Below are 10,132 nucleotides of genomic sequence, written 5' to 3' on the forward strand. Positions count from 1 at the left end.
AGAGTCGATCTTTCTGTACTTCCCAGTTTTATGCCATGCTTTTATAAGATTAGGCTCATTTTACAGGACCTCGTAAGAGAGCAGTCAAATGGTTAAACTGGCAGAACGGAGGAAGGGTGGAACATCTGGCAGAGGAAGGAGGGATTCATTAACCACTCAACTCAGATCTACCGCAGCCAGAACAGTTTGCCTCACCATGCTGATCTGATTCCAGGAGAAATCACCCATTACACTCTGTTATTCATAGAAGCAGAGAAACTTGGTTTAAACTGTCTACAGACATAGAGTGAATTATTTGAAGCTTGTTTTACCTTGGAAGATTTATAATTCCTGTAGCCACAAGGCTGGTTTACATTTTGCACAAACTGCATTTACAAACTGCATTTTTGCACAAACTACATTTAGCATTTGCTAAAACCTTTATCTCACACCAAGTGAAAGAATGAGTACTGCTATACTGACATCGACACAAAGGAGCATTAATATAAATAACCCATACAAATTCAGAAATAAGAAAGACTATGTAAGCAGCAACTTCTCTTTAATCAAATATTTACTAGAAACCAGGTGACTTGTACCCTGAAACAGGATATTTAATTTTTTCTGCTGTATAGAAACCCCAGATGAAATTGTAGCATGTCATATGTTAACCAGACAACGAGGTTTTCTGTTATTTTTATAAATTTACTTAATTGTCTGATGTTGTGATTATATTCATTATTTACCTAAACTATATCCTAACTCCAGAAACATTTGAATTGTTCAAAGAAATAACAGGAAGTCTCAAACAAATGACCCATTACCTGATCAATTTTGCTTTTGGTCCTATTCCTCTGTATTCCACAATAGCAAGTATTGCTGTCACTTTCACCACTTGCAGTTGGTATTTATATCTTACTGCAGGATTCTCATGAACACATTCATCAGTACAAATTCAACTACTGTCCTAGAATACAAGCATTAAAACCCACAATTTTACTGAACAATCAAAAACACTTAAAGTGAAGATAAACTTTAAAACAGAGAACTAACATGCAAAGACATCACTTTATTGTCAATTTTGCATTCAGTGGTGCTGTTGCACAAGAGTATTAAGTCAACGAGCATCTGAATTTGTCTGTCCTCAGAACTGTCTTAATGGGTGCGAACACATTTCCTTCTGTTGTTGAACACAAAGCTATAAAATAAGAGCCGAAGTGAGTGCAAGGATAACTAAGAGTGACAGTGTGTGAACAAGCATATTGCTATCCAAGAAAATTATGGTACAGATTTTAAATAATACAAAATCAGACATCACTACTCAATGGTGTCAAGAGCCGCTTCAAAAAGATTTCTAAAATTATATTTTCTAATTCACATAACATATAAATCTTTAACAAAAATCTTACACTGAATATATTTATGTAGAGGATAGCTATACAAAGAGTACAGCTTACATAATGAAAAAAAAAAAAGCAGAGAATCATTAGGGAATTCCTTTTGGTTACCTGTTTTGAGTTGTATCTGATGTGTTTTTGTGATGCTATTTTTTTTTTAAAGAAGCAGCCCTAAAAATATGCTATAAAAGCATCTCCTACCAAGTAACATGAAATAATAATAACCAAATGCTCCAAAATAGCCAGATTTATTAGTCCATTCAAAAACTCCTTAAATAATAAACAAATTGTTCATTTCAACTGTAATCAATGTAAAGATCCCATTCATTTGTCATTTTAGCATATTTAGCAAGCTCCATTTTCAAAATACACACATTCGAAGTCCCTTTTCCACTGCATAAGCACCACATAAATAAAATACAAGCGCACCCCTTTACTCTTTCACATGTACAAAGTTACTTACATATAAAAACCAAACCTAATTCGCTACATACAAAAGTATTTGTAACGTGTACCAGTTATGCAGATAGCATTTTAAAACAAAAAAAGAAAACACATTTCCTTATAGATAATACTTAAGTACACTTACTCAGACCATAATTCACTGCTTGGATTGATGAATATTCAGTGTAAAATAGATCATCTGTACTTAAAATTGACTGCATCTATAATACTGTGATGCAAGAACAAATGCATCCACCACAATTATATTTATGCAGCGATTTCTTCGCTTATGCTAAGGCACAGCTATTATTTTCCTAAAGCTTCACTAGCATCTGGTCCTAAATCCTGAAAAGCTTTAAGTGTGCATTCAACTTTGTATAATGCATGTAGCATCATAAATGAACGCTTAGCTTTGCAGGATTACTTTACCAAAGAATACATTCCCATTTTTTTTTTTTAAAGTAAATAAAAGAAGAAATAAAATAAAATAAAATAAAATAAAATAAAATAAAATAAAATAAAATAAAATAAAATAAAATAAAATAAAATAAAATAAAATAAAATAAAATAAAATAAAATAAAATAAAATAAAATAAAATAAAATAAAATAAAATAAAATAAAATAAAAGGATTCTGCCAGCAATGTAATTAGACAGAATGTCAGTAGCTGGCTTTTTTTTTTTTTCATAGGAAATACTGAGAAACAACAGACATTTATGGGTGTTGGACTTTAGCGGAATACACTAACATGAACTCTATTTTCACAAGTTTCTTTGCTTCTCAATTTTTATGAGCTACCTCTCCTTCACTTAAAATAAGGAATGCCTGACAAACTAATTTTAATGTCTCCAGAATTTTAAAATCAAATTTTCAGCAAATGTTTCCTAGCCCTCCAGTAGACTTCTAACATTAAAAACAAAATCTGGAAATGAGAATGCCATTGCCCACACTTTTCAGGGCTATAATCTAGGGCTGACTACCTTATAAATTCAGTTTAATAAAGGAAGAAAAACAGGGGTGTTGTCTTTATTATTTTTTAAATTTTTGGTTCATTTGTGTTACATTCAGTGTGAAGATCAAAAAGGAGCTGAACTATGACTTCTCCCCCATTTTGTTGCTTTTGGCATCATGCCCAGGTTTAAGCCAGTTTTCAAACATTTAAATAATGACTTTAGCCAAGTACCCAAATATGAAATCTTAAAAGACTGAGTCAACGATCACAGAGATTCAGCTTATTGCACAAGTGCATAACTGTTATATTAACATCTGGATTTAATAAAAAGTAATCTGAACACTATTTAATAAATTCTGTAATGTGAATTTGCTTTGGAGATTCAGGATGTGGAAGATTTTTGTGGTAGTAGCTTAGACAGAGCCTCAAAAACAATAAAGAGTAGTTTTACAGCAGCTGTCAATCTTTACCACTGAAGAAAAGTTTGAAAAAGCTTTGTTCCAAGGTGAATTATTATGGAATATAGGTTCTCGAACTTCAGATGATGAATACTGCTTACAAATTGATGCCAGGAAGATGGGTTCACTGTGCTTAATGCAGCAGAGAATCATCATTTAAAGATGCAAACATGAAACATTCATGGTTGTGATGTACAAATGGGCTTAATTTTAGCTGTTGATCTTTTTACACATGTTGCTAAAAAAAAGTAGCAGGTATATTCACTGTAAGAATCAAAGGCTGCAGATACACTAAACCAGAACATGAAGTGAAGTAGTTCACCAAATGTAAGCGAACCAACCTCCTCTTCTACAAGTAGCCTGAATGCATCCCAAAACCACACCTAATCTTCAGATTAAAACAAGTTCCTCCATCTTTAAGTGTTTCCAGTTGCTGATTTTTTTGCCTAACAGTACAGTTGCAGGGTGCTGATTTACAAGTAATTGAACCAACTTAAACTGAGATGTTTTTTCCCCCCACCAATACTGTTTCTGGCTCTGCCCTCTGTTTTACTTCTGGTACTGGCACTCACATACCACTACCAATTTTGAGGGCTAGAATTGCAATATATATATATATATATATTTTTTTTTGAGAAACAGGATTTAATTTTCCATCAGATCAGCTCCTTCATCTGACCCACTATGTGGCTCTCACTGTATAGAAAAGAGACCAAAAGATCACAGATACTGCAACGGTTGGACCACTCTTTTTCAGTGGCAAAATAAACCTACAAAGTATGGTATTTACTTTGACAGAGAAAGTCATTGTCATCCTCATTGCCCTTCCCTCATACTGGATAGGCAACAAACATTGGAAACTTACATGAGTCTTGCCTCAGGGGGTTAAAGCAGCTCAGCATTAAGTTCACCCCTTCAACTACACATGCACACAATTACCACCATTGTCAGCAGAATGGAGTACTGACTGTTCCTACGTACCACCTAAGTCTGTATTTTTGGTTATCATAAGAGATGAATAATACATCTATAATGAATGATTAATAATCAACACAGAACAAGATTTGGCACAACTACAAAATTGAGAGGACTTCTCATATTTACCTTTAGTATGCAGATAAACTGCAAATTACTATATTGTGATTAGAGAGAGACGGTAAGTTAACAAATCCAGCAGTGTAATTATAGAATACTGAAGTGGACCATGACTACATTTTCATTTTGACACCTTCCTGTTTACTAAGAACATCATTTATTAATTTCTTATGCTACATTTGCCTTTTTTAATACAATAGTTAAGAGTTTAAGAGTGATTTGACATGATAATGACAACAGCAACTGAAATACTATTTTTAATTAGTCTGTTTCCTCATTTCTTACTGATTTTAGTGCTGATTTCTTATCACCAAATACAATTAGTCTTTGAAAAACAGTGATTTGTTAACAGTTCAATCTTCCACAATTTTCTTCCAAGTACATGCAATTGAATGATTTTTTTCTCCTGTTTCCTCCAACAGTTTAGACTCCAATCTCATCCATCCCTAACAATTACTCGATCGATTCTCTTGTCACTGACATATACTCACACAGTATATAAAAGTCTTACTGGGAAAAATATCATTACTCTTCATACAATACCAAATAATTGTCAGGACTTTTTTTTGAACTCTGAGATGGATGTATTAATGTTTTGCAAGGTCAAACACTGACAAATCTGTTCCAACTACAGTGGAAATTATAAAGTTTAGTTTCCTATAAGCTTATGTTCTCTGTCTTCTAAATATTTATCTGTAACTCCAGCCCCCAGCTGCGCCTCACTTGTGCTATATGGGTAGTCCAGAGTAAATGTATTTTGACTGTCCAGTCAGCTGCTGCCAACCACAGTAAATAACTGCTGAACTCTGTCTGCTAATGAGGCTGCAGGGGGTTTTCTCTACTAACTTCAACTTTGTGAATATTAAGAAGTTAGTTGAGATAATTTTCTCAGAAACGTGAATAAAGCTACTTGAATAAGACCTGTATAAAAACTACAAGAGAAGGCAATGTATAGCCAAAGGCAGCAGATAGTGCCACCCAATTCAAAACCATCTAGAAGCTACCCAAGTCACATATTTGGTGCTCTTCAAAGGAACAGTTTTTCAATAGTCTTTCACAAGTGATTAGGTATGGCACAGAGAAATGACATGTTGAGCATTTCTAAGTGCATTATTAGTACTGTTCACTGCATCTTAAGACAACGGAATAAATATGAGTCGATGAAGTATCTGATAACGTCTAAAAACCAGGAAAATCAAACTTACCCCATTAGGCAGTATGTTTGCACATATGTAAGTCCGCATGAAGGCTGACCACCACACTCTTAGAGCCATGCTTAACAATTCTTACTAAAAATTGAAATTGTCTTTGTTTTTTAAAGTCAGACTGTACGTGTGCTTATCTTTACTACATCACACTCTCTAGCCAGGATACTCTGGTGGTAGATTCTGGTCTGTTTCAGTTTGTAAGCAGATTTGCTGGAACACATCAGTGCTCCAGATACATCATACCTTCTGCATAGATCCAGAAGGTTTTGTACTTCTTTCTCTTCTTCCAGTCTCTGGAGCAGTTCTTAGCCATCAAACTTGTGTGTAGCGTCTGGCTTTTTCAGTACAGGTGGAGTCAATACTCTGTAACATCTTAGAAGGGCCTCAGTGGAAATAAGCAAGGAGGCTTTAAGCTTGGTGCTCTGCCTTAGTAATCCCTTCCTAGTTCCCCAAAACAAAGCCCTTTCTTCTTCCCATACAAAAACATGGGGAAGGAGGGGACAGGATCAAAGTTTTCACCAATTCTGTAGTAGCTGGACATCAGAAGTACACTGTTTCAAAACTGTAAATATTTAAGTTGATATAACTTACATCCTTATTTTATGAACCTACTTAAGCCCCACGTCTTACTCTAACACTTACTGAAGTTCAATTCTAGCAGCAACCATTAAACATTCTTAGTTACTCCCTTTGAGGAAAGTTTCCTCATCTATAACTGGATGTATTTAATCAAAATGCATCGGTCTAGTGGAACTGTGGAAGTGCTGTACTGTAACGTGCTCTGCTGGTACTAGCCTGAGTTGCTGTAAAATAATTGTTAAAATAAACAAAATGCTGTATTGGTCAAATTTTCAATTACCAATATCAAAGTTAACATTTAGAAAAAGTCTAACAAAATCTGCAAAGGCTTGCAAGCCTGACAGTCCTTTAAAAAAGAGAAAATATGATTTAATCAGCCTAAGAGTATTTAAAGCAAAATTCTAAGAGATTATTAAAAACACTCATACCAAACAACTAAGCAGAAGTATCACAATGATTTGGTTTTAGCTTATATATCATGGGTAATATGTATCCCCAAATTCCTGCTTGTATGAGAACATATCTCTTAGAAAACCTTCCCTTTCTGACAGTAGTATAAAGCCAGCATAATTTAAAGAGATACACTGCTCATTAAAAAAATAGCAGCTACACAATAGTTTCATTAAATAAATAAAAAAAATAAATACCACTTAACTTAAAAGTTTTAATAGGTTTAAGATACAGCACTTACCTTGTATTTTTATCCTCCTTTTATTACATCTGTTTCAGCACATTTCTGGTCATTGGGAAAGTAAAGACAAGAAAAACACCAGTTACAAAAAATGCCACAAAGGTTCATTATTTTAAAAATTACATACGCTATTTTGGCTAGGAAATTAATACATTAATACAAGTTGTTCTTTCTTAGCTTTTGCACTTTTGACATTGAAGTATATTCTTGGGTTAAAAACCCTGAAGGTAAACTAATTTCAATATGCTCTAGACTCATTCTTTAGCACCTTTCACATTACTGCTCAAACTAACACACTAATTTTGCCTTTCTAGTTACCTCTGGCAAGAATAACAGTGCTAGAGATGCATTACCCACCCCTTTTAATTTAAGTGCAGTACAAAAGACAAGTTCTAGCTCCTTCAAGTCCTACTTGCATAATCCCTTACAGCTAGAATGTCTCTACACTTGAAAGTTTAAATGTTCTTTGCACCTATTCACTTGAACTTCATTTACTAAAAGAAATATATTTTAGTTACATATAGATTCCAATATGAAGGAACTTTTATGAAGAAAAAGGAAACTGTTCACAAAGTTTGTCTTTTTGCTATGACAACACAAACATATTTCCTCAATCATCAACCCTTAATTTATTAGTACATTTTAGAATGTCCATACATAGATGATCTTAGAGGTCTTTTCCAAGCTGAATGACTCTGTGATTCTTTACACACACATATGATTATGCCAGCAAAAACCTACTGTGTACTAAATTTAAGAAAGTTCAAAAATCACACTTATCGTTAGAGTTGGCATTTATTAAATGCCGTTTCATACAACATTAATGAGTTCTTCCAATTTTGGCTTTTATCCCATAGGTATCAAAATATTCCAGACAACTCAACCTCACAGATTGGTTCTTGTTCTGAGAGATGAGTTCTATAGATAGGGTTTTACTTCTTGTAAAGGTTTGCAGGCCCAAAGGCTGAAGCTGACGTTATGGTTCCGATATGTATCAATGACAGAGGTTACAACACATAAAAAAACATACATGCAAGAGGAAGGGGTTAAAAGACAAATACCAAAATGGACTACAGGAAGAAATGGTCTAATACTAAGAGGTATCCAATTTTCCTTCCAGTAATTAATTATTCAGTAATCTAAATGTCATCTTATTTTTTAAAAAGCAAATACTACCAACTATATTCCATATCCAACAACACATTAATCCATAATATCATAGTGAATTATCTATGTTGATTTATAGGCTGACAAGCAATGGCTTATATATATAAACATTAAATTTGGCTGAATATCTGTGTATTAGCCTCCACCTTTAGAGCTTTTAAAAAAAAATATCATTCAGCAGAATCACACAAATTAAAAATGGTAAATGTTTTTACATCATTTTCATGTTACTGTGTAACTGCTCCTAAAAATTCACCAAGTCCAGTCTTCTACTTTTCTCCAAATATATTTAAGTTGTGAAAGTTGCCCTGTGCTTCCAGTAACATACTATGAATTTTCAGCTTCCATGAGTTTTTATTTTCTTAGAAAACTGCGTGATTACCAGACAGCACTGATAACTTCAAGTTTTAAACACACGTTATACTGCCAAATCATAATTAGTCCCAGCTAATTACATGGGAAAGAAAGGTTCAGGAAGGAACTAGATAACGTGTCAAACATTAAGAAAATAATTTCATAAAATGCCAGCTGTGCCTTTGAGAGCTCTAAAACACCAGTTAATTCAAAACCCGGGCATTCTTCCACCACAAGGTGAAAGAGGTAGTGTGAGGAAGGGGTGCAATCATTTTCCCATAAAGGTGAACTTTAGAACACAGCAGGCTCACAGGACAGTCAGTCTTGATCTTTTAGACACTGACAGTGAAGTTATGTGCTGTTCGCCAAATATGCACAAAAAGATGATTTTATAACGTTTACTTCCTAATTTAACAAAGTGTTCACTTTAAGTCCTGTAGGTTTTTGTGCTGCAGCCACAAAAGCCCCAGTAGTACCTCTCTGTACTCGGACACAGCACCAACCCCAGGGGGAGAATAAAGGCAGACGTTTATGGCACCCAACGCACACACAGGTACGCTGCTCCCTCCCTCCTGCGGAGCCTCACCCCGCTCCTTTCCGCCCGTACCCGTACAGCTGCTGCAGGCAGCTTCCCCTCCAGAGCGACGAGCATACACCCGCCTCCTTCCCGACCCACCAAGCGCCCGTCCCAGCTCGTAGCACCACCGGGCGGTGCAGGCCGGGCCCCGCCGGCTGAGGCAGAAGCGAGGCCCTCACGGCGGCCCGCTCCCCGCCGTGCCGGGCCGCGCTGCGCCGGGCCATACCGTCAGCCCGCACGCCCCGCGCCCACCCCCAGCTCCGCCGGCCCCCCTCAGCCCCGCTCACCCCCGCTCGCCGCCACGGCCATGTCTTCTCGCGAGCTCTGCGGCCGAGACCGCCCTCGGGCGCGCGCCCCGGCCGTTGGCCTGCGGGCGGGGAGGGCGGTGTGCGCGCGCGTGTCGAGGCTGCGCGGCAGCCTTACGCGTGGGGAGGGAGGGGGCGGCGAGTGCCCGGATGGTGCAGTTTCAGAAACAACCTAACAACAGCAGATACTGAACAGTGAGCTGTGTGCAGATCTCCTTAAACCCTGTGATTCACTCCAATTTATTTCTGCCACCCTTTGCGTAAAATAGTTCAGATGTGTGGCCGCTCTTAGAAGTAGTGCTGCAAACAACTTCAGCTAAGTGCTCAAAGTGTCGCATTTAATAAATCCAACAAATCTAATCAATCCATTTAATAATTCCAAAGCAATTACGGTGAAATTCAACAAAATCAGTTTGTATCTCAGATTGCATATTTCTCAGAAAACGGGGAAAAGACTGTATAATAGCACAGAGGCTAAGGTCTTACTCATGCTTTGCCATTATGCTATTTGGAGACGATCCTAAAACTTCTAAAACAGAGAAAATGATAAAAGGTATTATATCAGTGAGTGTCCATTGTGCCCAAATGTTACCATCTCAAACTGAGACAAATGACAGGCTGAACTCGGGGCTGGTTATAACATCTGGCCAAACAGCTATCATTGTTAACAGAAACAGCACAAGGTGGTGTGCCTAACAGGGAAATAGGAAGACTTGTGGTTAAAAAAATCCAGTTCCTTAGTTCAAGGTATTTTTCTATGAAAAGATGCTTTTAATGTGGTCAGAATTTTGTAATGATAAAGGAAAGGCATTTACAAACTGACGTTTATTCAACCATATTTGCATTTTAACAAAATCCAGGGATTCAGCTGAACATGGCTACATGTTTAACATTTAGTTGCTATGGATAAATCCAGGAGGCTTCAT

The 10,132-nt window shown here is 36.4% G+C and overlaps 1 protein-coding gene across 9 annotated transcripts in view; it reads right to left on the reverse strand.

Moving 5' to 3' along the window:
• MRTFB (myocardin related transcription factor B) overlaps positions 1 to 9,256 on the reverse strand; it is an 86,550-nt gene extending 77,294 nt beyond the window's left edge. For 5 of the 9 annotated variants that reach the window (XM_032197316.1, XM_032197320.1, XM_032197322.1 and 2 more), the window contains exons 1-3: positions 9,189 to 9,256; positions 6,804 to 6,848; positions 804 to 946 (exon numbers count right to left, since the gene is read on the reverse strand). The gene's annotated coding sequence lies outside the window, so the exon portion shown is untranslated. Of the gene's footprint in view, positions 1 to 803; positions 947 to 6,803; positions 6,849 to 8,931; positions 8,962 to 9,000; positions 9,038 to 9,188 lie in introns of those variants that run through there. The other 4 variants (XM_032197318.1, XM_032197317.1, XM_032197315.1 and 1 more) reach the window with 3 other exon arrangements.
• Between the last annotated feature and the right edge of the window lie 876 nt (positions 9,257 to 10,132).

Source organism: Aythya fuligula, chromosome 15 (genome assembly GCF_009819795.1).
Source record: "Aythya fuligula isolate bAytFul2 chromosome 15, bAytFul2.pri, whole genome shotgun sequence".
Classification (NCBI taxonomy): Eukaryota; Metazoa; Chordata; class Aves; order Anseriformes; family Anatidae; genus Aythya; species Aythya fuligula.